The sequence below is a fragment of the Neomonachus schauinslandi genome, chromosome 2 (assembly GCF_002201575.2).
Source record: "Neomonachus schauinslandi chromosome 2, ASM220157v2, whole genome shotgun sequence".
NCBI lineage: Eukaryota > Metazoa > Chordata > Mammalia > Carnivora > Phocidae > Neomonachus > Neomonachus schauinslandi.
The window spans coordinates 135,821,519-135,849,235 of record NC_058404.1 but is presented as its reverse complement, the minus strand read 5'-3'; positions in this window follow the sequence as shown (position 1 = coordinate 135,849,235).

Here is a 27,717-nt window from a genome sequence, read left to right as displayed (position 1 = left end):
TCAAGATTTTTGTCTTCTGGCAACTTAGGCCCACATGACAAAAATTAACTGTAGCTTAATAGTGGCTTCCCACAGCAGTCCAGGTATGCATGCTTCAGTTTGCCACAGCTCCCACCACTCTGTACTATTTCTTCTGCAAAAAGAACAGGTGGCAGTGACTGTGTTCATGCCACTTGCCTTCTTATTTCCTTATGTTGGTCTATGTCACTCGTTCATTTCCTGCCAGGCTTTTGTAGGAATTTGAGCTGACATCACTTCTTTGAAGGCAGTCCCATGAAAGTCAGGAGTTAGGATGTCCACAATCACTACTACTATTCAACATTATTCTGAAAGTTCTAACTAAGACATGAAAACAAAATCAAAGGCATTAATATTTGAAAGAAGACATATTTGTAATCATTTGGAAATCATACAACCATGTATCTGGCTATGCCATTTCAAGTGCTATTACAAATAGTCATAGGGTGCATATTTTTTATTAAATCAAGAGTATTTACAAAATGATAATAAAAGGTAAATACACGAATGAAGATAAGCAAAGGCATGAGTAAGAATTTATAATAAAAAAAGAAATTATAAACAATCCATTCTTATAAATCCAGCCTCACTGGAATAAAACAAAAAGCAGTTATACCACAACTTTTGTTAAATCGATATTAAATGTTTTTTTATTATTATTATGGCTATTTCAGAACCATTTACTCCACAACCATCTAGTACTTTCTGATTACATTTCCTTCCTTACACAAATTTCCATTTTTCCTGGAGTTAATAATTACTTACTAATCAGATGTTTGATCTCTTGGATGGTTCCTAATTTTCTTATCTATTCTCTTCTACTTTCCATCTGTATTTTTTTCTCCCATCTTAACTCTTAATTTTAACATTCAATCCTTTCCCCAAATATGTTGTTTCGGCTATAGCTGGTATTATTTCCTGGAGCTACTTCATATTCTGTGAATGTTTATTTTTATCTTTCTTAATGCTTCACCATGTAATATCTTCTCTTATTCCCTGGGAAATAATACAGATATTTTTCTTTTATGTTTTCTTCTATTTTCTGTATTGTTTCCAAATCCCCTGACTGCCATTTTCTGTTTGCTGGTTTTGGTCTCTGGCTTTTGTATTGGAGGCTTTTTTCACATGTCCTGAGATCCTTGTCTATCTGTTCATATAGACAGTATGGGACATGGTGGAGTCTATCAATGGTGGTTAGGGAGTTAAAAAAAACTGGCTATTTTTTTAGGGCACTCCAAATGGTCAGTGTAAGTTTTTTTTCATGAGTCATTAAATTTCCCCAGAAAGTAACTCTCCAATCTCCTGCCTTGTCACCCGGTGTTCCGGAAGCCAAGGAAAAAGGGTCTGGGTCAGAAAAAGGATTTTCCCAGTAGATCTTAGTTTCATTACAGTGCCTCGCCCCTGTTTAAGGTCTGGATCCAGGGCCTCTCTGGTAGAGTTTTTTCAGAGAGTAAATCTCTAGTCATCTGGCTCCTTGGGGATGGGGAGTTGAGTGTCTGACAGATATGCAAGGGGTGATCTGGGGTTCTCATAGCTCCTTATAAAGACTTTCAAACAATACTCATGTTTTCAATCTTATGCACCTCTTCATCAGAGGTAACTAGTATCTCTTTTTCTGAGACTTTCAGGTGTTCTTTGGATAGACTGGTTGGACTAATATTTTGTCTTCTGCTCTACCAAGTCAATCATCATCTGTCCATTAGTTTTCCAGCTTCTGGGGTTTTGTTGGCATTTCTGACTTGCTGTCCTTTCCAACCCTGTTGTTTTTTAATTCTTGTGAGTTTATGTCACTTCTATTCTTCATTACCATTTTAGTTGGAGTTTAGGAGGGAGCTGAGATAAACGCTTGGGTTCAATTTGACATGTTCAACCAGAAGTTACAGTTACAACTGAAAAAAAGCAGTTAAATCGTAGGACAATGCTCATAGCTTTTCACAGCTGGAAGGGAGTTAAAATATCATCTATTTCAAATTATTGCTTTAAGTATGGGGAAAATAAGGCACAGAGAATGTGAACGAACTACTGGAGATATTTGGGTTATTAGAAGCAAAGTCAGGACCCTCTTAATATGCACCTCTAGCAAATGCTGTTTAGTTGTGTCTCAGAGAACTGTTACCCACTAGGAAGTGCCTTCATCCAAAGTGCACAGGACTAGACTCATTATCTTTGCTTCCTCTTCATGAGCTCAATCCCTGTCATAATTGATTGGAGCGAGGCAGGTTATCAGATCCAACCTGGGCCCAAAATTCTCTCTCACAGTCATTTGGATTTAAGACCCAAAGATACTACCTACTACTTCCTACTCTGAGGAAGAGTAGAGAAGGGTTTTTTCCACAGGAAAATATAAACATTCCCAGTGTCCCCACTAAAGATACTGTTAGAAAGTACAGAGGGTTGAGGAAGACATTCAAGACAGTGCTTTTCAGTTTGCATTTATGATTCTGGTTTATTATGATCTTGGTCTAGTCTTTTTTTAATGAGGAGAAGAAAGCTCAGATGCAGATGGTCAGCCATCTTTGGACACCATGTCTGTAAATGGAATTATTTTATTAAGCTTGCACACATTAAATAAGAAAGACAACAAAGGTGGGTATTACCACACACTCTTTGTTTTTTTTTTAAGATTTTATTTATTTATTTGAGAGAGAGAGACAGGATGAGAGAGAGAGTGAGCTTGAGCAGGGGGGAAGGGCAGAGGGAGAGAGAGAAGCAGACTCCCCACTGATCCCAATGCGGGGCTCAATCCCAGGACCACGGGATCATGACCTGAGCCAAAGGCAGACATTTAACCAACTGAGCCACCCAGGCACCCCCATCACACACCCTTTAGACTGGGTTCACTTGCCCTTTAGTAGTAAGTTTATCACTCTCACCTCTATTTCCTCAGAGAAAGTCTTATGGTAAGGGGCTTCAACATGAGTAAAAACAATAGAGGAGATCTGTGTTTCTGAGTGGACTCTTGAGTTGCATCCTAAGATGCCCCTGACACCTGAAGATGACAACTCTTCAACTTTTATGCTGCTGTGGCTTTGAGTAATTGTTGAAGGACAAGAACTGTTACAAGGAAAGTTGACAGGACTGAGTACAGAAAGAAATTTGAGAGAGTATAGACTAGCATACAAGAATATATGTGAAAATAAGGAAACGAGCTGCCAACATGCTTGTGTAATTGTGTTTGGAGAATGATGGATGAAGATATGTCTGCAACATATACTTTTTGAAGGGAAAAAGCAACAAAAACAAAAACTCCCCAGTGCAGCTGGCCCCCTACTGCTGTCCTTTCCCCATCTCTTTCTGGGGTGGATATATGGCTTCAGTTTCTTTCAAGTGTCAGCTGGTGACTGCTGGGGCTTTCTGTAACTCTCCAGGAACTCTTTGGTTTCTATGAGCATTAAAAACTTTCCCAGTGACTAAGAGAAACCACACACATACACACACTCAAAGCTCATCACAAGAGCAACTCCACCATGGTGGTTCTTTCTCTCATCTTTGTAAACTGGTTGTTCTCTTCTCCCAAGAATTTCATCCTTCTACTACATGAATTTGGTTGAAGAGGTTATAACAGAAGGGGAGAAGGCTGCTAATTAGTGAACCAGTAGAAGAGGAAAAGAACATTTTTAAATCCCAAGTTAATGATTTACTCTGGAGAAGTTGGTGCTCCCTGGTTCCTGTTCTTGTTTCTTAAGCAGCTAGAAGGAGGTAAAGCTGCTGCAACAAAAGATGTAGCTCACATTCCCATATCTTCAAATAAAAACAAGTATGGACCAAGAAAAAAAAAAGAGGGAGTAGAATTCATGAAAATAAAGCAGCAGACCAAAATAAATGTAATGTATCCATTTCAGTCTTTCTGGTTCTCAGCACAAGGAATATGGCTTGCAACATATAGACTAAACACTGGGATGTTATTTTCAAATCCATGTTCTCATGGATTTGAGCCCTCCTTACACCTGCCCTTGCTCCAAGCAGAATTGACCACCCCCTTCCTTATCCACACACAGTAACATACATGCCAGTTTATTGTGGAGTCACACAACACTATGTTGCATTTATTTGCATACATACCCATGTCACTGCCACCCCCAGTAGATCATGAGCTTCTTAAGAGAAAGAAATGTCATTTTTAAAAAGATGTTACTTATTTATTTTAGAGAGAGAGAGCACAAGTGAGCTGGGGAGGGTCAGAAGTTGAGGGTAAGGTAGAATCTCAAGCAGACTCTGCACTGAGCTCGGAACCGTACATGGGGCTCGATCTCAGGACCCTGAGATCATGATCTGAGACGAAATCAAGAGTCAACCACTTAAATGACTGAGCCACCCAGACGCCCTGAGAAAGAAAGTTCTTATTTGTCCTTGGATTAACACATAGCACAGGGCTGGTACAACTGAGACATTTGATATTGAACAAATAAATAATTTTAATATAGAGAAACCATTTACTTTTAGGCAAGTCTTCCACCCCAATCTCCACAAATATTCCCAGCCTATCATCTGGAGTAGACAGTAATCACCAACTCATGGAGCCAGCCCATCACCAGTCAACCTTGGTTACCCTGAGACCTAGTGCTGGACGAGAGGAAAATGGGGCTCATTATACCTGAATTATGACTCTGTTGCTTTAAATTAGTGGCCATGAGAAAGTCACTCAACTCTTTAGGCCTCCACATACTTACCTGAAATGGGCTAGAGAGTATCTTGAGGATAAGAGTAATTAAATGAAATAATAAAGTCCATCATATCACCTAGTTCACAGCAGGAGCACAGCAGAGATCATAACTTCTATAAGTAGGAACCTTCTCTACCAAGAAATTCTGGAGCAGAGGGAGGATTCCTAACAAAATCCCCCCTCCTTTTAAAAAACAACTAATATAGTTTTGTGGGCTGGGCTATGCAATTTGAAATGAAGAATGTATGCGGGTATGCTAACTACTTTAACTTTATAATTGATATATTAAACCAGATTTTAATTGTTTAGAAATAAGTTTTATGTTGAGACTATCTATGACTTTCTTTAAAAAGGGACTTCTGTAATTCAGGAACTTGAACAAAGCAAGGACTCCATAAATATGTAAGGGATGACTGAATGAATAAAAGACTCAATCAATCAATCAATCAGTGTAGCTAATGACAATTCCTGGAGAGTAGAGAAGGGTTTTTTCCACAGGAAAATATAAACATTCCCAGTGCCCCACTAAAGATACTATTAGAAAGTACAGAGGGTTGAGGAAGACATTCAAGACAGTGCTTTTCAGTTTGCATTTATGATTCTGGTTTATTATGATCTTGGTCTAGTCTTTAGTCAAGGAATTTGGATTGCAGTTGGAATTTTTACTCCACAAGTTATTTCGCTCATTTAGGGATTGATTACCTGCTTATGATTCCATCTACCTCACAGAAGCCTGCATCCATTTATTTGGTCCTAACTGCTAAATCACCCTGGCTTGAGAGTCAGGAGGCCTGGCTCTGCCACTAGACAGCTTTGCAAAATTGTGCGTTTTATGAAATTTTAGATTCTTTGTATTCTTAACTTTGAAAATAGATGGTTAGAATTGACAATTATTAACATCCCTTCTGATTCTAAAATTATATTATTCCACAAATTATTTATTTTGGGGAGGTGAGAATACTAGGAAACCCAGAAGAGCTGAGTGGAGCTCCCTGGCACCCTGCACAGGAAGGCTGGGTCTGCCAGGTTGGGAGCCCCCGGACGGCGGGGTGCACCCCTTCACCGTGGCCTGCTCTGGGTTCCAGGTCTCCTTCGCTCCAGCTTTGTGAACCCAAGAGCTCTTTTGCTTGGTTTCTCACCATTCTTCTCACCCTATCTCTTCTTTATACTCTCCCTCCAATTTTTTCTCTCTCCTCTGTAGCAGTTCTTATTCAGTTTTGTGAATTAAAACTGCCTCACAATTCCCTGTGTTCAGATCTTCAGCCTGAAGGTGGGATTTATACCGTCCCCTTGATCTGTTTTTCTTTTTCTGAGCTGCTGACAGAAACAAAAATGGGCAAGAGCCCTAGCCAGGACTGGGTAATGAATGAGGGATTAACAACAATTAGCCCTGAATATAGATGTATTCTAGAGTGTTCGGTGGAAGCTGAATGCTGTGTGGGGAGAGAGGGCTGTCTGTGTGGTAGGGAAACATTCTGAACTCCCAGCAGGAAGGCAACCCTGCAGCTTTAGTGCTAAAGGGGGGAACTGCCAATGATAAAAACAAATCTTCAAAACCTAGAGCAATGAGAAAAAGTCTTCATCTGTCCTGTGACAGGAAGCACAGATGTCTAAATATACAAACATCCTACTCTTAGGGGGCAAATATTAGTCAAAAGGAGCTCTCCTTGTCTTGAAAAATAATATGTGTCTCCAGAAAACTTTGGCAGTTTGGTTGAGAAGACAAGGATATTATTAGAGATGAAAAGATATTTTACTTTTTCTGCAATTAGATCAAGCAAACTCTTAGATGCATGCTTTCTAGAATGCCTCCATGTTTCAAAAACTCTGTCTTCAATTCACATTATTTTTATTTTAACTTCATCCTGGGAGGAAAAAATAAGCTGGAGGGGGCTCTAGCTCTTAGCACAATGTCTGCCAAGTAGCAAGTGCTTCTAAATGCCTATTGAATTAAGTGTCTGATGAAGTCACGAAAGTTGACTTGTTTATTTTACCAGAAAATAAACAGGGAAAAATCCAACAGAAACTCTTTACATATAAAACTGTACTGTCAGAGAACCTGAAGTAAAAGCCCTCTCAATCTGATACGTCTGCCTAAAAGCCCTCTGACCGACGAGGGACCTTTCCCTTAAAAAGAATGAAATAATAATTTGAGTAGAGGCTGGAGAAGGCCAAAGGGCAATTCTATTTCTCATGGTCCCTTGAGAGGCAGAGAATCAGTCCAGCTTGGGTGATGCCACAGCCACCGCAGAACTGGGGACTCTGCCTGTCATTTTCATTGATAATTATAAAACATGCCATTTATGCCACCATACACCCCACCCAGTGGAAACAAGTCTTCCCTTACCTTGTGCAGTATGGATGTCGAAGGCTCATTATTCCTGCTCAATCAGTTTTGGCCGATGTGTAAATATTGAAGGAAGCCTAAGGAGCCAAGAAAGGGAATGATGATTACTACATTAATACTAATGAGTGGAATGGATTTGGGAATGTGTTTAGCTAATGTTGCTGCTGAAGGAAATGACTTAAAAAGGAGAAAGCGATCAACAGGACGATTATTGATTTTTTAAAAAACGACCAAGATATAAAATCCGTGTAAGGTAAGAATCAAAGAGAGAAAGATATGATCCTAGAAAATGTGTATGTGTGTCTGTTGTAATGCTTAGTTCATTCAAAAGATCCTGTGTGGACTCCAGCAGCTACTACATGCCAGTAAGAACAGTCTACACACAGCTTTCTTGTTCCTCCCCCCCATTTGTAGCCTTTTTTGGTACTTAAAATAGATGATGCAGCTACTATCCACATATGCCCCGACTTCTACTGTAGTGGATGCTGAAGGATCCAGAAGTAGGTCTATAAGAGTGGAATTTTAGTGAAAGGGAACATAGGAGGGAATATAATGACAGCCATGTGAACTTATGAAAGTCATTTTTCCCTTGCACCTCATTAAATGTTGTAACACCATCCTTATCAAACCCACCCCATACTCGAACAAAAGCTATATATTTGGGAGTGGACATAGTGCTTATTTATTTTAAGGGGTCTGCCCCATATTCAATGGTTGCAATAACTCTTCACATCCCTCATTTTGGAATGCTTGCACTTCAAAAGAAATTAAATTTCTCGTGACAGTAAGGGGGCATTTAGAAATAGGCTATTCTCTAAATGCTTTTTTTTTTTTTTTTAAGTAAATATAACTCCCAAGTTCTGCCCAAGCTTTAGGGAGGTTTTGCCAGCAGTATTTCATTTTCCTCTACAGAGCGCTGCAGGCTTTTTGAGCCTGGCATCGAGCCCTGCTGCTGGCATTTAGAGCCTGTCAGTTTTCAGCATCCCTGAAGGTCTATGCTTGAGTCAAAGACAGCGCTTCAACTAGGTGGAAGCTCACACCCAGTGCTTCTCTCGGCAGACACAGGGAGGCAGTGCGGGAAAGCTTGGCTTCTGCAAGCCAGAGGAGAGAGACCACTGCTGCAGAGTTTATTTAACTTTTCCACTGTTAAAGTCCTAAAGTCTCCTCAGCTCCTTGTTTAACTTTTATATAACTAAGAATTTTTAAAGAAAAAGGTCAGGTTACCTGCCCAATGAAACAAACCCCTCAAAATCTTTTTTGAATGATTGTGTGCTCAGGGACAATGACACTGTAAAAGCTATTAAAAGTGGCAATTATTTTAAGCAGTGTTATAATACATAATATATCCAATATCCAACACCCAGTACGCATCACAGACACATACCTAGAGTTTCCTTGACGATCCTGCCCTCCTAAGAGGATTTTAAAAAGCACTTTAAAATACATAATCTCACAGACTTCTTCCCCTGGTCCTTGACATTACAATAACCATGGCTTGTTCCCATTTCATGGGGAAGGAAACTGTGCTTATGAGACTTTGCATGGCTTGAGAAGGTCACGTGCTGACCAGGGAGCAGTAAACTGGTGAGCAGTGAGTCAGGATTTCAACCTATGTCTGACTCTATATCAAAGGTCATTCACTTTCCCCTTCTCAATCAGATTTGCACAGATAGCAGGAATCAGTAGTCTCCCAGACAGCCTCTCCTAAAATCCTTACAGAGGAGTGAATTAAGAGGTATTATCTTTCCTTTGTCCAGAGTAGAAAACAGGACATAAAGTTTAAAACATCATCATAATCCCTATCCCAAGCATAATCCCTCATCCCACACCCAAGTATTCAAACAATTTCCTCCTGCTTTCCTTCCCCAACTCTTCTACGAAACCAGACTTTTGCTCTTACTTTCCATTCTGTTACCTTCATTCCCACAATTATCTTCTTCTCCCGTGCCTACACCTTGAACCTGTCCATGAGTTTTCAAAACAGGTGGCTATCTCTTGCGCAGTGCTCCCCCAGTCAACCTGTTCTCTCCATTCCCACTACCATCACCATGGATCTTATTTGTCTCTTTTTTAGACCTGGAAGTTTCCAAACATGTGTCCTTACTTCCAGGTCTTCCCTGTTCTAATCCATCCTGTGTGACACTTCCAGATTAACCATTCTAAACTGCACCTGAATTAAATCAATGCCCAGCTTCCAAACTTTCAGGGGGTCTCCTTGGCTTATTCAAACAGTATACAAACTCTTCCTCTATAGGCAATTAGAAACACCACACAATCTGACTTCACTTCACTTTCTAAACGGAGCTCCTCTGTTTTCTCTTACCTAGGCTTTGCCCCTTTGAGCTGCTGTCCACATAGAGTGGGGCACTTTTTGTTCTGCTCCTTTGCAGTGAGTGCCCTTTGCACTATGCTTGCACCTCCAAAGTTGGTATTCACCAGAATCTAAGTTAAACACTGGATCCTTCATGAAGCCTTCCCTGAGACAAGTAATTTTTCTCCTTCAAAACTCCATCCACAGTCTAACGCAAATTCTTTTAAAAATAAAGTATAAAAAATAAATAAATAATAAAAGTAGATTAAATAAAATAGTACATAAATGAAAACACTTCCAAAGCACCCTCCTCAATCATCTCTTGAATTATTGTTACTGGTATACATATTAATCTTCTCTCCCAGGGTGTAAGTGCATGAGGGCAAGGACCAGGTCTTTTTCTTTGAATTCACAGCAGCCCTAGAACAGCTTTCACATATTTGGTGCTTAGTAAGTAAGTGGATTACTGGAGAGAGGGTTGTGGGTAAGTCAAAACTTTCCCATTTTCCTCCTGTATGCACTATATATATGTATTTATGTAATATCATATAATATTTCATTGGATTTTTCTATCACTCAATAAATTAAGTTTTCAGATTTACTAATTGCATAATATATGTCAGGCACTGTACTGGGCACTATAGTAAACAAAACAGACATGTTCCAAAGTACTAGGGAAGATAGATAATAAATTACTGATTCTTGAAGATAGTGATGGGACTATAAAAATGTGCAAAGCAGGTGCAGAGCTCAAGGAGAGGCTGTGAAGGGAACCTCAGGCTGGAGTTTAAGGGCAGTTTCTCAGGAGATAAGACTAGAGGATGAGAAGAAAGTGTCATTCAGAGGTCAGGAGAAAGTTCATTCCAGATGGAGGAAACTGCAGGAATAAAGCCAACAGGTGGGCAAAAGCAGAGTGTTTTTTAGGAACTGAAGGAAAACCAACCCAGTTGGTTTATAACGAATGAATGGGCCAAAATTGGGTTGGAGAGAGAGAGAAGTGAGAACCGGACCATATGGGTCTTGCAGACCCTGCTAAAGAAGTGGATTTTCTATGAAGTCTGTGAAAAGCCATTAGAGGGGTCAAGCAGTAGAATATCATGATCCATTTGTGCTGTGAAGAGAACAGACTAAAGAAAGCAAGAGTAAAAGTAGAGAAACTGGAAGGGGAACCATTGCAGGGGTCCAAGCAAGAAATGATGTGACTTAAGCTTGCACAGCAGCATGCTGATGTGGGGCGGAGGACAGATCTAACACAGCAACCACAGAGCCTGCTAAATATGAGGCATGAAAGAAAGAAAAGAATCAAGGTCAATGCCCAGGTTTCTGGGCAATCAGGCAATCAGTGTTACCATTTAGTAAGATAGGAAAGATCAGAAGGAAAATTTTGAAGGGAAAAAATCCACTCACTTAAAAGCCATCTGAAATTATAATTATCCATGTGACAAATACTTGATGCATGTTTTTGAACACCTGTTACATGCTGGACACTACATTAGATGCTAGAGTAAATCAGATAGACAGGATCCCTGCCCTCATAGCTCATGCCATCTGGAGAAGAATACCAATGTCTTTAAACATTTTTTTAAAGTCAAATGGCTTACAGGGTGGTGTGCAGGTATGCAGACTCTGTTGTTGGAGATTTTATGTAATACAATGAATGTCACACTACTTTTAAAGATTCTTTTCTTTGAATGTTTTGTTCATATTTGAAATATGAAATTTACTTAGCATTTTGAAAATGAGTCCTCAGAATCCAGGGAAGTAGAAGTCCAAACCAAACACATAGTAACCTTGGGAACAGCTGCTCAGTTTACCTTCATTATGACTTTTAATGTCTCTTAACCTCAGCCCCAAGCATCCTCCTACACGTGAGGTTGGAACATGGTCTGAAGTCATCATATCCAATCTCTGCTGCTATAGCTAGGTTTCTCTTCAAAGTGACCCTTTTGAAGGAAAAATGACAGTGTACAGTGTCATCCTACAGCCTTATCAACAAGAGCGTCAGACCAAAAAAAAAGAATCACAAATTGTGAAGCTTCTGAAAATTATATCTCGCTTTTCAGTCTGAATGGACTTACATGTCCTGAAATTTTTCTCTGTATACACCATAGTTTATGACCAAATCATTCAGGAGAATGACCTATACAAGGTTAAAGGAAAATGCAGCTTCTTTTTAATGTTTTACCTAAATCTTCCCCAGCATATCTGCAATTAATTATATAACTAAATATATTACACATCCAGTAACCAATCATGCAAGGAAAACTCAGACACTGAGCCCAAGTTAATAAAATATCCATAAATTAAAATTTGGCCAAGGATCTTTTTTTTCAGGATTGACTGACAATTTATTGATAGCTCTCTTAAAATGCCTGTCTATGCCAGCTTAAAATATCATAATATGAGTGATGATATTTTGCTTTAGAGCAAATAAATTTGTAACATTTGCCCACTTCAAAGGATTCCTTTTTTCCTGTAACATGCCCAGAATTGAACTCATTAATTTTCTAAAAAATAGTTTACATGAAGTCACATTCTAATAGTCATCTTCCTAATGCTGAAAATCTTGTTTTCCTTAGAACATGTCACTGTGATTTTCTGTGGATGCTTGTCCTGGCATATTCTCCAACTGCTTTCACTGTTCACCGAGCCCAGCCAAGAAGCTCTGACCACATGCACTGACTAAATCACTATACTTCTTCTCTAGTAATATCAAATATATACAGCAGTCAGCTGTCTCCCTTTGATCTTCAGCTAGCACAAGTGCTTTCTCACTAGGTTGTCCTCCATGGTTTGTTTTTGATATTTAAACAGTTTGGACATCTCTAAAAGTGGAGTGACATTGACACCAAGATAAGGTGCCAATCAATTTATTAAGTGATTTTGTACAAAAATGGCAAACTTAACCTGACCCTAGAGCATGACTGATTCACCCAACAAGAAGTGTGAGGAAAGCCATTCATCTGTTCCTGTCCCTTCTGGCTACGGACACCTATATGGAGCTCTTCTCGAGCTGGAGCTAACAAAACTCAACAGAAATGAGAGATTTTTTTAATTAAAAAAAATTTAATTAATAAGCATCAGTAATATCTTTACTTCTACATTTGTTTGTTTAGTTGAATTATGAATGTAGAGTAGATCATGGGGACCTGCTCCATGTTATAATGAGGGACATTTTTTCTCTTAAGATGAAACTTCAATACTTTGTGAGCCATCAAAATTACTAAACATAACAATTATAATAAATAATTTCCAATAAAGGAGAAATCAGTTATAAAAGGCAAATGTGTTTCATTCATCTCAAACCAATACATCCTGTGTAGCCTAGAGATAAACCCAGACTAAGAGTACTGAATGTTTTTAGATTTTGCATTTCAAAATATGATAGACAATGTCTATGTAAATAAGAACTATGGTTACCTTTATCCCTTACTCTATGTGAATGACAAAACAATAGATTACTTTGAAATAAGATAATAAAAAAATATGATCTTTTGATATTATTGTTCCTAATAAAATAGCTAACTCTTAGAATGAATTGGCCTGAATGCCTCACAAGACCAATTTTACATAAAGTGGACTCAATCATCCCTGTGGAGTAGGACCAAAGAGCAAGTGTAATTTAAAGCAGTTGCCTATTGACCAGACACAGCAAAAAGACTAGGGGACAACTGACAGTTTAGACAGAATGCCACATTTAAGGTACAGATGAGAAAGAGAAATTACTAAACTACAAGGAGTGATCAGAGAAATAGTTGGAGAACATTATGTAATAAAAGCCATTTGAAGTGAGAATTACAAGATGGCAGAGTCCAAGAAATGATAAGAATAATTCAATTATTATTGACCTCTATGCCCAGAGAATATAGATTATTCTGGTACCCAGAAGGGAAGTTTACAGGCCTGAGAGCATCCTATTACCATCTTCCAGACTGTACATAGCCTTCTGTTACGGGTTGCATTGTTTAATTAAAAGATTATGTTTAAATCCTAACCCCCAGTACGTCAGAATATAACCTTATTTGGAAAGAGGGCTTTTGCAGAGGTAATCAAGTTAAAATGAGGTCACTGGGGTGGGCCCAAATCAAGTATGACTGGTGTTTTACTAAAAAGGAGAAATTTGGATACAGAGAAAGAGGGAAGACGATGTGAAGGTACAGGGAAAAGACAACCCCATGACCGGAGAGAGGCAAACCAAGGAATGCCAAGGATGGCTGGTAAACACCAGAAGCTAGAAGAGGCAAGGAAGGAATCTCCCCTACGGCCATCAGAGAGAGTGTGTGGCCCTGCCCACACCTTGATTTTGTCTTTAAGCCTCCAGGACTCTGAGACAATAAAGTCCTATTGGTTTAGGCCACTGGTTTTTGATATTGTGTTTTGGCAACCCCAGGAAACTAAATACACTCCTCATCCTGAAGTTGCACCGTAGTGACAACCATTTGACATCCACCAATATGATCCCCAGGCAGGAAGATTTACAGGCCAGAAAGATCTCATTGTATCTAGCTGCCCATGGACTGGTCCTGACAGAGACACCTTTCTTGCAGAATGCTTGCAGACTCTCTTTTAAGTCATATCTTCCTCCCCACCCTTGACTTGTCTACCCACTGGTGAATGGCCTAGAAACAAGAAGTGGGTGGGCGGTGGGTGTGCATAAAACAATGAGCAAGGGAGGAGGCATCAGGGGCTTGGGGTTGGGATCAGGAAGTTTGAATCATCCATCACTTATATCATACAATCATTACTTCAACAGATATTTACTAAGCACCTCTTATGTGTTAGTCATTGTGCTAGATGCTTAAGGAAAAAGCCATGAACAAGACAAAGAAACTACCCTCATGGAGTTTATGGTCTTGTCTGATTTAACTCAATCTCATACAAATAAATGTTTATTAAACAAGTCAATCAAGAGAGTTTAATCCTGCTTACACCAAGCTTTGAAAGAGCTGGATTCCTCACATAGTTTGGAATGATTTGAAACTACCTTTCAGTTAATATTCATCTTCTATAGGCACCTTAGTTTAAATAAGCTAATTTACAGTTCCTCAAAGCCTGCCCTGAAAGGGTAAGCTAACACACCTCCTCCAATAAGTGTGCATGGGTGTGCATGTGCATGTGAGGGGCGGGAGGCTAGGAATAGAAACATAAATTATGCTGCCAATACTTATATGTACAGCTGGCATTTCTACTGTTCCATCTCTTATGACAGTGCCCTCCTCTGGAAGCTGTTAGGATAAGAGCTGCTAATGTCGGCTGTGCCACACAAAGGTGATGGCGAATTGATGAGCCCGTAAAGCGATTCGGAAGTGAATACGGAAATGCATTGTTAATGCTATTAAATATTACTTAGCCTACAGCAAGCTGCATGTTCAACAGTTTAAACTTTAATTGCTAGCTGATGCAGAAACAAGCCTGGATATATGTAAATCCTATTGAAAGCTAATATCATTTTGGCTGCTCAGATGGATTAGCAGCCACTACAATTAGCAGCATGTGCAGCTAATGATATTAGGGGAGAATCCATCATGCAGCAGTCTGGGCCTTTAAATCTGAAAAGTTCAGGCTCTTCTCCCCACAGAAACCCCATAGTGGGAAGTCTTGCCAAATGATGCAGCAGGCTCCAGGGGTGAGCCAAGCAGCTTACAGAACACAGGAGACTGACTCCACTATCACCTTGAATTGTTCTTCCTTATGCCCTTTCTCAGCTATCCCAGCTAAACACATCATGGCCAGTGCCCCCCTCCTCCCCACTCTCCGGGGAGTGACACTAGATCACAGAGTAGAAGCAAAAAGATCCCTCTTCCGTTCTTTATGACTTTATGACTCACTCTGGCTATGGTGGTTGTGGTAGAAGGAGAAAGAGCAGAGATCTTTCTCACATGTGGCACCACTGGAAACAGTTGTTGTACGGAGCACTTACTAAAATGTTTATGATGACGTAAGAGAGCCCCAGTGCAAATAATTCTCATTTAAAACTTTACTACTTTAATCTATGGAAACTGTCATATTTTGGGTGGAATCTCTGTATCTGTTCTGTAAAAATAAACTTTATGATGCCCTTTGAGTTCACCAACTATATGGAGCATGACTGGGTAGTAACCTTTCCATTTTTAAAGATTATTTTCTGACCCTGATAAATATTAAAAGTCAGAGTACTTGAAGGAAAGACTGCCCTTTATTAGTAAAATTTCTAAAATATGGAAGGTTGTACTTTTATTAACCCTGTTGCAAAAAAAACTACTATAGTTAGTTAAAATAGAATAGCACATACCACAATTAAGCTAAAATGGCTACTTACAAATAATTTTAGATAATCTAATTTTGAAAAGAGAACTATTTCATAATCAAAACTCTAAATACTCACATAAGGAGCCATTAATACCTTGATCTGTAAGACTACTTATTTTAGACAGTTTCATCAATGATTATAAACTCTAATTTTTAACTAACACTACCCATGTTTAAACATAAATTCCGAATGTATCTGGTAAGTATCAGTTAGGAAAGTCTTGCCTTATTAATATTACATGAATAGTAATTATGTTTGCTTTTTCAAGTTATTGTGAAACTGAATGTTTAGGAAGATGAAGCCTTAAGAATTGTATATATAATTACAATTTAGTGAAAACATTTACTTTGGCTTACCTTTTTATCAAGACCATGGGATGTGATAAACTCTCAGTGTATTTTTTACAAAAACTTGTGTTACACGAAGATGATGAACAAAGGTCTAAGAAAATAAAGGTTAGGCTATTCTTCTCATTTCCCATCATTTAGAAGAAACTTTTGCCAATTTTGCTCATATTGGATTTGTCCTCTAGGGAATCTCATCTTAGCATGGACAGCAGGCCTAAATGAATCACTGTTAGTACAGAGTGGAGATGATTTGTTGTCATAAGCAATCTCTTCATGTTACCCTGAGAAAGCTACACTCAATAGAGGTTCAAGCATGTCCACTCTAATGGAAATTTCCATCCCATTTCATGCACTTCTCAATTTTTTGTACTGAGATGACTTTCAGGTTTTGTGGGACTAAAGCAAAATGATGGCATTTGCCATTAATACAGTCTTTTTTACAATAAATTTGTTGATACCAACATTTTCCTCCCACCGGCCCTCCTCTATTCTGCACTGTGTTCAGAAGCATGTCTTTACTATTCCATGAGGAAGAATGAGATTCTAAGATGTATGAGATGTCAGGTCAAAGGAATGATTTGATGACAACCTTTGCACATATGAAAAGCAAAAACATCAATCAAAAGGCGCTATATTCATTTGTTCTTAAATTTAGCAGATATTTATTGAGGACCTACTGAGTGCCAAACACTGATATAAACATGCCTAAGGTATTGCCCTTGCCTTCAAGAAACTTACAGCTTAGTGAGGGAGAGACAAAACATAAGTCTAAGCAGGATAGAAATATTCACAGGCTCAATGGGCACAACTTAGATTGTAAGTGTTCAGAGTCTAAAAAAAAGTTTAGTTCCACAGAACTTCTTGATGGTGAGGATTAGAATATACCGTGTGGGTCTCAAGAGGGATTGCAAGGTGTTTTTAAAAATAAAGTTTTAGAATGCATACGGCTTGAATTACATATATATATCAAGTTCATCTGAAGCTTCCAAGAAAGTTGGGTCTAGGAACACCACATCCACTTGGTAACCTTTTGCTGTGACCTTTTGCTATTTGGCACAGAAGATGTGTTCCCTGCTCCACTGCTCAGCTCATCTAGTTTCTGCAAACATCAACACCCTTCTGTCTCTTCTCAGAGGTCCCTCAACATTATACTCAAGTTTACCTTTACATCTTGTGTTCATCACCAATCAGCTCATTTCTCATGACTATAAATGATTTGGCTCAGGAATGGTGAGTGGTAAAATAGCCAGAGAATAGATTATTTCTTTTCATCTCCCTCCTCTGTCAAAAACTTAAATGCAAAATATCTTGAATCCTGCCACCAGCCAATTCTGTTTAACACCGTTAATTTGGGGGGATGGGGTGGGAATGCTTACTTTACCTTACCATGATGTTTATTTATGGGTAGTGCACAGGTATAGAGGATGTTTCAAAATAAAAGTAATGAATGACTATTTCAGAAGGCTCTTGCTTATTGCATATATGGAGGAATTATTCCAGACATAAGCCTTGAATGTAGTAAGTTTTCGAAGTGAAACCTCTAACATCTCAAATCCAACATATCCAAGACAATTATCTTCTTTTAGATTTGTTCTCTTCCTGTTCTATCCAGCTTAGTATCACATTCCATTTGGTCATATAAACGAGATTACCAGTCTTCCTTTGACTTCTTTCCATACCTGTTCTGTCAAATTGGTCATCAAAACCCATCAATTTTCTCTTTTCAATGTCTCTAAATGCTTTTCCTTTCCTTCATTTCCACTGCTCCCACTACCTTAGTTCTATTAAGTTGTCATGTCTCATCTGGACTATTGGAAATGGTCTTCTAAATGATCTCTTGCCTTCTCTTCTACCACCTTCTCCTTTCACACTACCAGCAGCATTCTCTTCCCAAGTGTACTGTTGCTTAAAAACCTTATGACCTAAAAGATAGAGCATGGAATCCTTAGGGTGGTATTCAAGCCATTTTCCAATTTGGAACCAAGAAGTATTTTAGACTCATCTTCTCCCATTCTCACTATGAATATGTGAGTCTAAGCTCTAGCCAAGCTGGATTGCTGCAGTTAGATTGAGAACTTTCGTACTTCCATGTCTTTATTTATGCTGGAGTACCACTGCATCTGTGTTATCTCACACACCTCAACTTGGTGAAAGATCGTCTCTCGAGGCCTCCTCAATATGACCTCCTCTCTAAAGCCTTCCCTAATTCCTTAGACCAATTACTCATTAAACAGCTCTTAGAACATAGACCCCAAAATGTCCAATAGGCAAAATGCAAATACTTTATAACTTTTTTCCTTCAGAAACATTTAGTGAGGGCCAACTATGTAATAGGTGCTAGGAATACAGAGGTAAGCAAGACAGGTAAGATTAGTTTAATGGAATTTCAATTTTTGTGGAGGAAATAAACAAATAAGCATAAATAAAATAAATAAGATGAATGAATGAATCAATCAATCCAGATACATGAGCAGAGTAATATGCTAGAGTATCTGAGTAGATGAGGCATAATTTTTTATTAATCGTCAAGGGAAAGCTTCTTTTGGGGGTACTATTTGAGCTGAGATCCAAATACTAAGACAATGTATTTCAGTATCAGTTTTGGTTTTTTGCTTTAGCTGAGTACTGGGGTAAAACATTTTAGAGGGAAAAAAAATGAGTCTCTATCATTTAAAGATCTTGTGCTTATTTCTGGGAACATTCTGGGAACTTCAACATTCTGGGAACCTCAACAACAATAACAAAACAACCTAATTTTACCTATTGCTCCATAATAAGCCAACCCATAATTCAGTGTCTTAAAACAGCAATGACTTATTTCTCATGAGTGTGTGGGTCAGCAAGGGGATGAATGATCTAGGCTGGGCTTAGCTGGAGAGGGTTGACCTCATGTTTCACTCATCCTCTCCTTCCCATGGAAATGGCAGAGATATAAGAGCAAGCAAGCCTCCTGGTACAGTGCTTTTAATAGCTCTATTTGCAATACATCTGCTAGTATCTTGTTGGCAAAAATAAGTCATTTGGCAAAGCCCAGGGACAAGGTAGAAGGACATGACAAAGATGCATACCATAAAGCATGGAAACAGGAATGGGAGGAAAATTTTGCTGGAGTAGCAAATGACATACGTGGATTCTAGTATTGCCTTTGTCACCAAATGTATCATTTTAGGCATGTCACTTGCTCTTTCTGGGTCATGGTATCTTGTGCAAAATTCAGCCAGTTGACTAAATAATTCCTAGATTCCTTTCAAGCTCTAGATATCCTAAGATCTTTTAACTTCGGAAGGCTAGATGGCATTTAGAGCAACCATGCAAATAAAAACCCAAATCTCTTATGAAAAAAACTAAAATCTATCATCAGCTCTTTTCAGTACCTCAGTTTTCTCATTTTTAATAAGATGACAATAAGAGTATATATATCATATATCAAATATATTAAATGAAACTGTACATAAAGTTAGGAAGAGTACCTGGAACACAGTGCTCAATAAATATCAGCTATATGTATTACTTGTTTACACTACCTGAAAGCCAAGCATATGTATGTTTATTTATATGCATATATACATGTGTGTATACTGTATGTGTGTCTATACACAGTGTGTGTGTATACATGTACATAAACGTAAAAGTCTACGTGAGCACCTACTGTCTTACATCTATCCCACTTCAATCCCTATTTCAGAAAATTCTAAGGTCTCCTTCAGTTTCTCCAGATGAATGCTGGACTCTGAATGTGAAACTGCTATAGACTGGCCAGTAATCTTCTCGATGGTTCTTCTAGCAGGTGAAGCAAACTCAGAAGGATATATTCCAATTTTTTTTTTAATGCCTAGAAAAAGAAGCAGCAGCCCTTTTTCCCCCCCACCCTAACTATAGGCTTTTAGGCATCACGGTTATGAAATATGGCTGCAACATTCTTTTAAATCCTTTTAAGTAGCAGTCATCCTCCTCTCCCCCTCCCTATCACCCCCCTCCCTGATACTATTAAGCCCTTCACAGGTATCAATCGTAGGGAAGTAGGAAGAACTGCACTTTAAAAGGATTTTAAATAATGTCTCCAAGAAATATAGCAGCAGATTGTTCAATAGGGATTATCAGCCAAGAGTGTGCTAGAAAGGGGGAGGGTTCTCTTTTAAAAGGTCTTTAAATAATGTAAGTGTACTTCTTGGCAACATTACTCAGGGCCATTTAAAGAGCAGATATCTCTGCTGCACCTCTCTTCCAGGAGTGTGCACCCACAAAACAGACATGAGGGAGAAACACAGAGATGATGCTGCCACACCCTTGACACTGTTGTGACACAAAGATTGTAAACTTTATCCCAAGGAGGTAGAGAGTACCAAATACTAGCTTAGTAAAGAGATTGTCTCTCCTTCCAGGAGTCAAGGTCAAATAGCCCCAGAAAATATTTGAACATTTGCTCAGTGACCTTTGTGGGGGAAATGCATTTTCACGTGCTTTCTAGAGGTTCTTGAGAAAGCAGCTATTGCTCTATTCTCTCTTCTCCTTCACCCCTTCATAAAACCAAACATGATGTCTAAAATCATCAAAATCTAAACAGCATACTCTCTCTTCTTCCAACATGGCCTCATTAATATCTACAGGATGGGTAGAGGAGGAAGGGGTATGGCATGGGGTAGAAATTCAGGACTTTTGCTTTGGAGACAGAAAATCTGAGTTCAAAAACTGGTATGCCACTACTGGTGACTTTAGGAAAATGTTACTTCCCCGCCCTGGGCCTCAGTCCTCTCATCTGCAAAACAGGGTTAAACCCTCCCTGCTTCTAGCATTATTGCTAGAGTTTGATGGAATCAAAGAAGGTAAAACACTCAGTTCCATGACTAGTACATTCTAAGTGCTCAATACTCAGGATGCTGTGACTTAAAGGCCATGATTTTGTGAGTGTGATTTTAGTTGTTTAGGGTACAGGCTGTCTTGACATATATGCCTTCGTTAGTCCAAGACTTGAGTCCAATACACAGCTGGTACCACGGATATTTTAGGCTAATTTTTGGGATGGTTGTATGCTGCCTGAGATCTGGGGGGTCAAGCAGAGTTTTCCTCTTGAGATGGAAGAATAAACAACACATTCTAATATTCATTGTGGACATGGGGGGTCCCTTATACCATTTTACAGCTAGGCCTTGTACAAATTGCAGTGGAAGGAAATTGCAGGAGAATGTTGTTCCTTCCGTGTTCCAGAGATCAAACATAAAGCAGAAAAGACAGCTCAAAGACTCACTGTTTTTCTTTACAGCCCAGAAAAGTTTCGGAAGTGAGGAGTACCTGTATTCGGTGGACCCACGTACGTTACATTCTTGGGAAATTGTGAAACGTTAGGGCCAGGATCAAAGAATACCCCCCAAAAAGGACATCAAGCTGACAGGTGAGTGGAAATAATGCAGCTCAAATGATGTGAGAGAAAATGATGTTCTTCTAGCATTCAGACAGTGGAACAGGTCTTGTGTCATTGACCACAATGACAGAAAATCAAACTGAACCCCATTAAAGGAAAAAAGCCATCTATTTTAGTTAGCCCAGCAGGCACCTGAAAGCTCCTCTCAGTATGAAAAAATGGAAGGGCACTTGAGAAGATGGAGGTCTCGGTTCTAATGACTATGTTTGCACCTCCTGGAGAGGATGGATCTCTCTTTTAAATATGAAGGATTGATTTTGAAAATAGTCTTCTCTACTGTGTTAGTTCTTTTCCTGCCTTTCAATGACAAGAGGACATGAGTAGGTGAGGACCTTTTCAGTTAACTGAGATGAACCAAAACAAGGAAACCATTTTTTAACAGCAAAAAGCTGGCAGGGCATTATTTGTTCTAACACTTTAATTCCAATGTATTAAACAACAGTGCCTCAATAGGAGAAACTTAAGACAAAGCATCAGAGAAATAGGAAAAAAGAAAAATGCTTTGGAGATTTTCTTAAAGCACTTCAAAGAACTCTTTACAATATCATTGCTACCTGGTAACAAAAGGTAGAAATTATCTTTTTCCAGTTGGCATTCCAAGTATCTTGGTTTTTCTGACCATCACTGTTGGTAGAAATAAGGATTGACTCTTTGGCCCTTGTGGAATAAAGTGACAGTCCAAAGGAACTACTCAGATAACTAAAGCCCCCCCAAACTCTGACTTCAGCTATGCTGTCCGAAGTCTATAGAGAACTTTTAAAAATTCTGATATCAGTTTCCATGAATACTTCCCCATTGGCTTCACCGTGATAAATGGCAGTTTATCCAAGACATAGGCCCCAATCATTATTATTATTATTACTATAATTGTGTTTTACAAGCTAAAATGGAAAGGGTTACATTTACATACCCTTCAAGCACATCATGTGAAGTATATTTTCCTAGACATATCTTGATTTCAATGTATTTCTTAACTTCTTGGTAGAGTTCCAATAACTCACAAGCCAATTAGGACAATCAGCATCTTACTGATTTTCCCCAACTAGACAGTCTTTCAGGACTTTTAAGTCATGTTCTGGGCAATGTTTCACCTGCCTACTCATACCTTATATTTGAATATGACTTTTTAGTTGAATATAAATGTGTACTAAGTTCTATAATAACTGCTGCCATGGAGCAAAGCACAGATACACATTCGTGTCCTAAAAACAAGGTAAGGAACCATTCCCTTGAGTGTCAGACCTCAGAGCCTCACTTCACCTAGGACCAAAAGAAGGGGGTTGTAGGTAATATTTCTTTGGTAGTAAAGTGTGACTGTTTTGCTTTTTTTCCCCCAAAGATTGATTGATTGATTGATTGATTTTGGAGGGAGAGCAGGGGGAGGAGCAGAGGGAGAGAAAGAATCTTCAAGCAGACTCCCTGCTGAGCATGGAGGCTGATGCTGGGGCTTGATCCCAGGACTCTAAGATCATGACCTGTGCCAAAATCAAAAGCCGGCTGCTCAACCAGCTAAGCCACCCAGGCACCCGATGTGTGACTGGTTTTAGAGCACTGAGGTAGGTGTTGAGAAAGAGGGAGGGAGTTGTGATTATAGAGAGTGACTTCAGAAGGTTCTACCACAACTCAAAAATTACAAGGTAAAATTCAGCCTCTGAGTCCCAATGTACTTGGAAAAAGAGTAGAATTTCACAATAAAAGAGAAAAAGCATGCACCCATGTTAGGTAAAAATCTTTTGGAGTCAATGCTGAGTTAAACCCAATGACTCATTGAAATACTGGCAAGATCCTGCCATTGGCATGGATGCTTTAAACAGAGATGGGACATTCGAAAGGTAGCAAATCTGATTCCCTTGCAACAGACAAGCTGCAGTACTTGCCTTACTCAGCTTGGTGGTTGTGTTGATTCCAAATCATACTAGGAGGGTAGGCCCACAGCTTAAAACATCCCCATGGCGTCTCGATGATTAACTCAGCAGCTTGAGCTATTCCAAATGTTGCTCTCTTGTCGGAGAAAAAGAATAAATACATTGGGTGTGAGTGATGGCCAGCGAGGGAAAGCTGGAATGTTTGCTCAGCCTTAGTGTTTTGCGAGCTGAACAGCTTTCCAAAGCCACATTTTTCCTTCTCCAGATGTTCTTAAGGAAGATGCAAATGAGCATATTTTAATGTTGCAAAACTGTCAAATCTTGTCCAAGGAACCTAACAGAATGTCATCGAGTCCAGCAAGTTTCCTTTCTGATGGCGAATATCTGTATTGTTATCAATCATATAATCAGGGGGCTCCTAACAGAATACATGCCATTTTCATCTTTCAGAACTACAGACATTTCTCAAATATTCTCATGCACCTATCTTAAATTATTTTATTTTCTCATAAGTACTAGCTCACAAGTGTCTTCCCATAATGTAACTGCTGAGACATTATTTCACAATATTACCTGTGATGTTTATGGGTGACTCTACTTAGCAGATGAGTAGCCTGAGGAACAGAGAATGTAAGTAGACTTGTCCAGCATCTCCCTTGCTTGAATGGAAACAAGTTTAAAAACCACATTTCCTCTTTAGTTTTCCCTCAAGCCATCGCTAGTTAGTTTTGGTTGTTTGTTTTCTTCCCAGGTTACACCATTTTTTAAGGTGTTAATAGTATCACAAGGTCTCAGTTCTGAGTATAGCCAATGAGAGTTCAGAGATCCTCTGTTGATCTCCTGGCAGAGAGAAAGGGCACTGTAGGGTCTGTGCCCAACCCTGATTCATCCTATCCAATGAGAGCATCTGTCCCAGCTAGGATTAGCCAGAATTGAAATTTGAGAATATTTGAAAAGGAGGCTCAACTAGAAGAAACCTTAGAATTTTGGCTAATAAAAGAATTCTGTGGACATCAGAAAGGGAAAAGAAGAGAACCCATCTAGAGAGAAAGGGTAACAGAAAAGGGACAATTCCTACAGTATACACAAGCTCTGACTCTGCAATGCCAAAAAGCTGAGTAAAAGAGAAAAATTTATTCATCAAAATATTTGTCATATTTTGCATGAAATTTGACTAAAACATGAAATTTGACTAAACAGTCTAGGTTTCATCAGATTTTTTAATTTAATATTAAGTCTGTGTAAAATGTGCAAAATGAAAAAGAAATCCATCAATTATCTGGTTTACCTGATGATACATTTGTTATAGTTGGTGAACCAATAGTGGTATATTACTAATTAAAGTCCATAGTTTACTTAGTTTTTACCTAATGTCCTTTTTTTGTGTGTTCCAGGAGCCCATTCAGGATGCCATGTTACATTTAGTCATCATGCCTCCTTAGGCTCCTTTCAGCTGTGACATTTTTCTCAGACTTTCCTTGTTTTTGATGATTTGACATTTTTGAAGAATACCGGTCAGGTATTTTGTAGGATGTCTTGCTATTGGAATTTGTCTCATGTTTGTCTTGTGGTAAGACTGGAGTTATGGGAATTTAAGGAGATCTTAAAATTCTCATCCTAAGAAAAAATATTTGTAACTATGTGAGGTGATAGATGTTAAATAAACTCACTGTAGGAATCACTCACCATATATACATAATCATATATATAAATACATATTTCACACATATATAAAATCATATATACATATATATGCATATATAACACATATAAATTATATACAAATATATATATAATCATTATATTGTATACCTTAAACTAATTAAGGTTATCTATCAATTATATCTCAATAAAATCAGAGGGGTAGTCTGGACTTATGGGTTATTCAAAGGAAGACCACAGAGATAAAGTGCCATTATCATATTATATCAAGGGTACATGTTAACAACATGATTTATGGTTATTGACATCAGCCTTGGTCACCTGGTTAAGGTTGAGTTCGTCAGGGTTCTCCACTGTGAAATTACTCTTTTCCTGCCTTTTCCTAGTGTATACTTTTGGAAGTAAGTCACTATGTGCAGCCTAAACCCAAGTAGTGGGAAATTTTGATCCCCCTTCCTGAGGGTTGAGTATCTGTAGTTTATTTGGAATCCTTCATCATTCAGAGATTTCTCTCTTCTTTTTCATTTATTAATTTATTGAATCTTTTATTTGTATCAGCATAAACACATGGATATTTATTTTATACTTCAGGTTATGATCCAATACTACATTATTTATTTTGTTGCTCAATTGTTCCAGCTTTGGCCCTTGGGTATTCTTTCAGTTTGTTCCTGGGCAACCTTGATATACCCCGGTCAATGTGTAGGGTCTTTGTTCCTTTCTTTCCTTCTTTCCCTCTTTCTTTCTCTCTTTCTTTTTCTTTCTTTCCTTTCTTTTCTTCCTTCCTTCCTTCCTTCTTTTCTTTCTTTTTCTTCCTTCTTTCTTTTTTATTCCTTTGAATGCTTCCCTACTGTCTGACACTACAAGTTGCTCTAGGCTCATCTCTTATATCTCTTGTTGCAATCAAAGAATCAGTCATTTCTCCAAGAAACCTTTACCCCTTTCATCAGACAATAGTATTGCAAACCAAGATCTAGGTACTAGATGTGTTCCTTGCTCCTGTAATGTCATTTCTTTTAGGCCATCTCATCTGACATAGCAAAAATATATGTTTTTGTACTAACTCATGTATATACATAAATCTATAAGTATTTCTATATGGAACCATCTATATCTATATTAAGTGAAACATAAGTTCAACTGGTATTTCCAACTCTAATCCATTTGCACACGGATCCTTCTCACTTCCTCCTCTTGCTTATCTGCAAACTCCTGCTCCAAAAGTGAGAAACTTGGCTGTGCCATTAGCCATCTATTTACTTAATTGTTCTAATCCAGTATATATGGATAGCAGTATCAGAATTGTTAATCTGTACTCCTGTGGGAAACAACTTCATCAACTTCAGTACCACGCTATGTACTGTTCCTCTGTCTTCAGTCTTACAGACCTCCATCATCTCCAAAGATACTTAGGTCAGCCCCTTTTCCCCATCCTCTTCAGTGAGTTTATATCATACATTTGTAATACAGTTAGATGTTCTTGTCAGGGTCTGCATTCTTTCCTAAGATCCTGTAACCTTCTAAATAATGTAAAAAAAAAAAATTATGTCCAAGGCTCAAGGTAGTGGTAGCCCCACCCTCTGATACCAAGGAGGCAGCCCTGATGATCCCTGAATCATCTTTGGGGTCCGTCTTCCCTTCCCTTGAAGAATAGGGCCGCTGACTAGCTCTATTCCCATCCTGTTCCCTTTGGTCCAAACTGGCAATGTCTCCGTTGGTATAATCCCATCTCTATTCCTGGCTTCTGTGGAGATGACTAGATGATTAGATCTGTGCTTCACACTCATATTAATCTCCTTATCAAATGGTTGTTCAGCCACATCTTCAGTGTTCTCTTCAGAGTATACTTTCTCATTTTTTGCAATAGGGATAGGTTGAGCATTTTCCAGATCTCCTAATTTTGGTTCCTTTTTACTTAACAATTCCTTCAATTTATCTCTCTTTCTCCTCAAATTTTTCTGTAAGCAATAAAAGAGAAACCAAGCCACTCCTTCAACACTTTGCTTAGAAATTTCCTCAGCTAAAGCGGAGTCTGGTGCCTCAGTCAGTTAAGGGTCTGACTCTTGGTTTGGGCTCAGGTCATGATCTCAGGATCCTGGGATCAATCCCTGCATTGGGCTCCACACACAGCACAGGGTCTGCTTGCCTCCCTTGCTCCCCTTCTGTTCCTCCCCCCACTTGCACATGCTCTCTCGCTCTCTTTCTCTCAAATAAAATAATATAAAAAAGAAATCTCCTCAACTATAAGGGACTCAACTATAGAGAACAAATTGAGGGTTGATGGAGGGAGATGGACAGGGGATGGGCTAAATGGGTGATGGGTATTAAGGAGGGCACTTGTGATGAGCATTGGATGTTATATGTAAGTGATGAACCACTAAATTCTACACCTGAAACCAATTTTGCCATATATCTTAACTAACTAGAATTTAAATTAAAAAATTGAATTAAAACAAAAAAGAAAAAATCTCAGCTAAATACTAAAACAACACAATTCAGGCAAGTTTTTTGCCATTTTATAGCAAGTACTACCTTTCCTCCAGTTTCCAATGATATGTTCCTCATTCCACCAGAGGGGCCTTTAACATTCATATTCCTGCAAACATTCTGTTCATAATGATATATGTATTCCCTAAGATAATAAAGGCTTTCTCTCTAGCTCTCCTCTTTTTCCTAAGCTCTCACAATTTAACTTCCATACTTTTCATTTAACTTCCATATTTCTGCCAATGCTCCCTTCATGACATTCTAGGCTTTTTCTAGCATGTACCTCAAAACTCTTCCAGCTCCTACCCA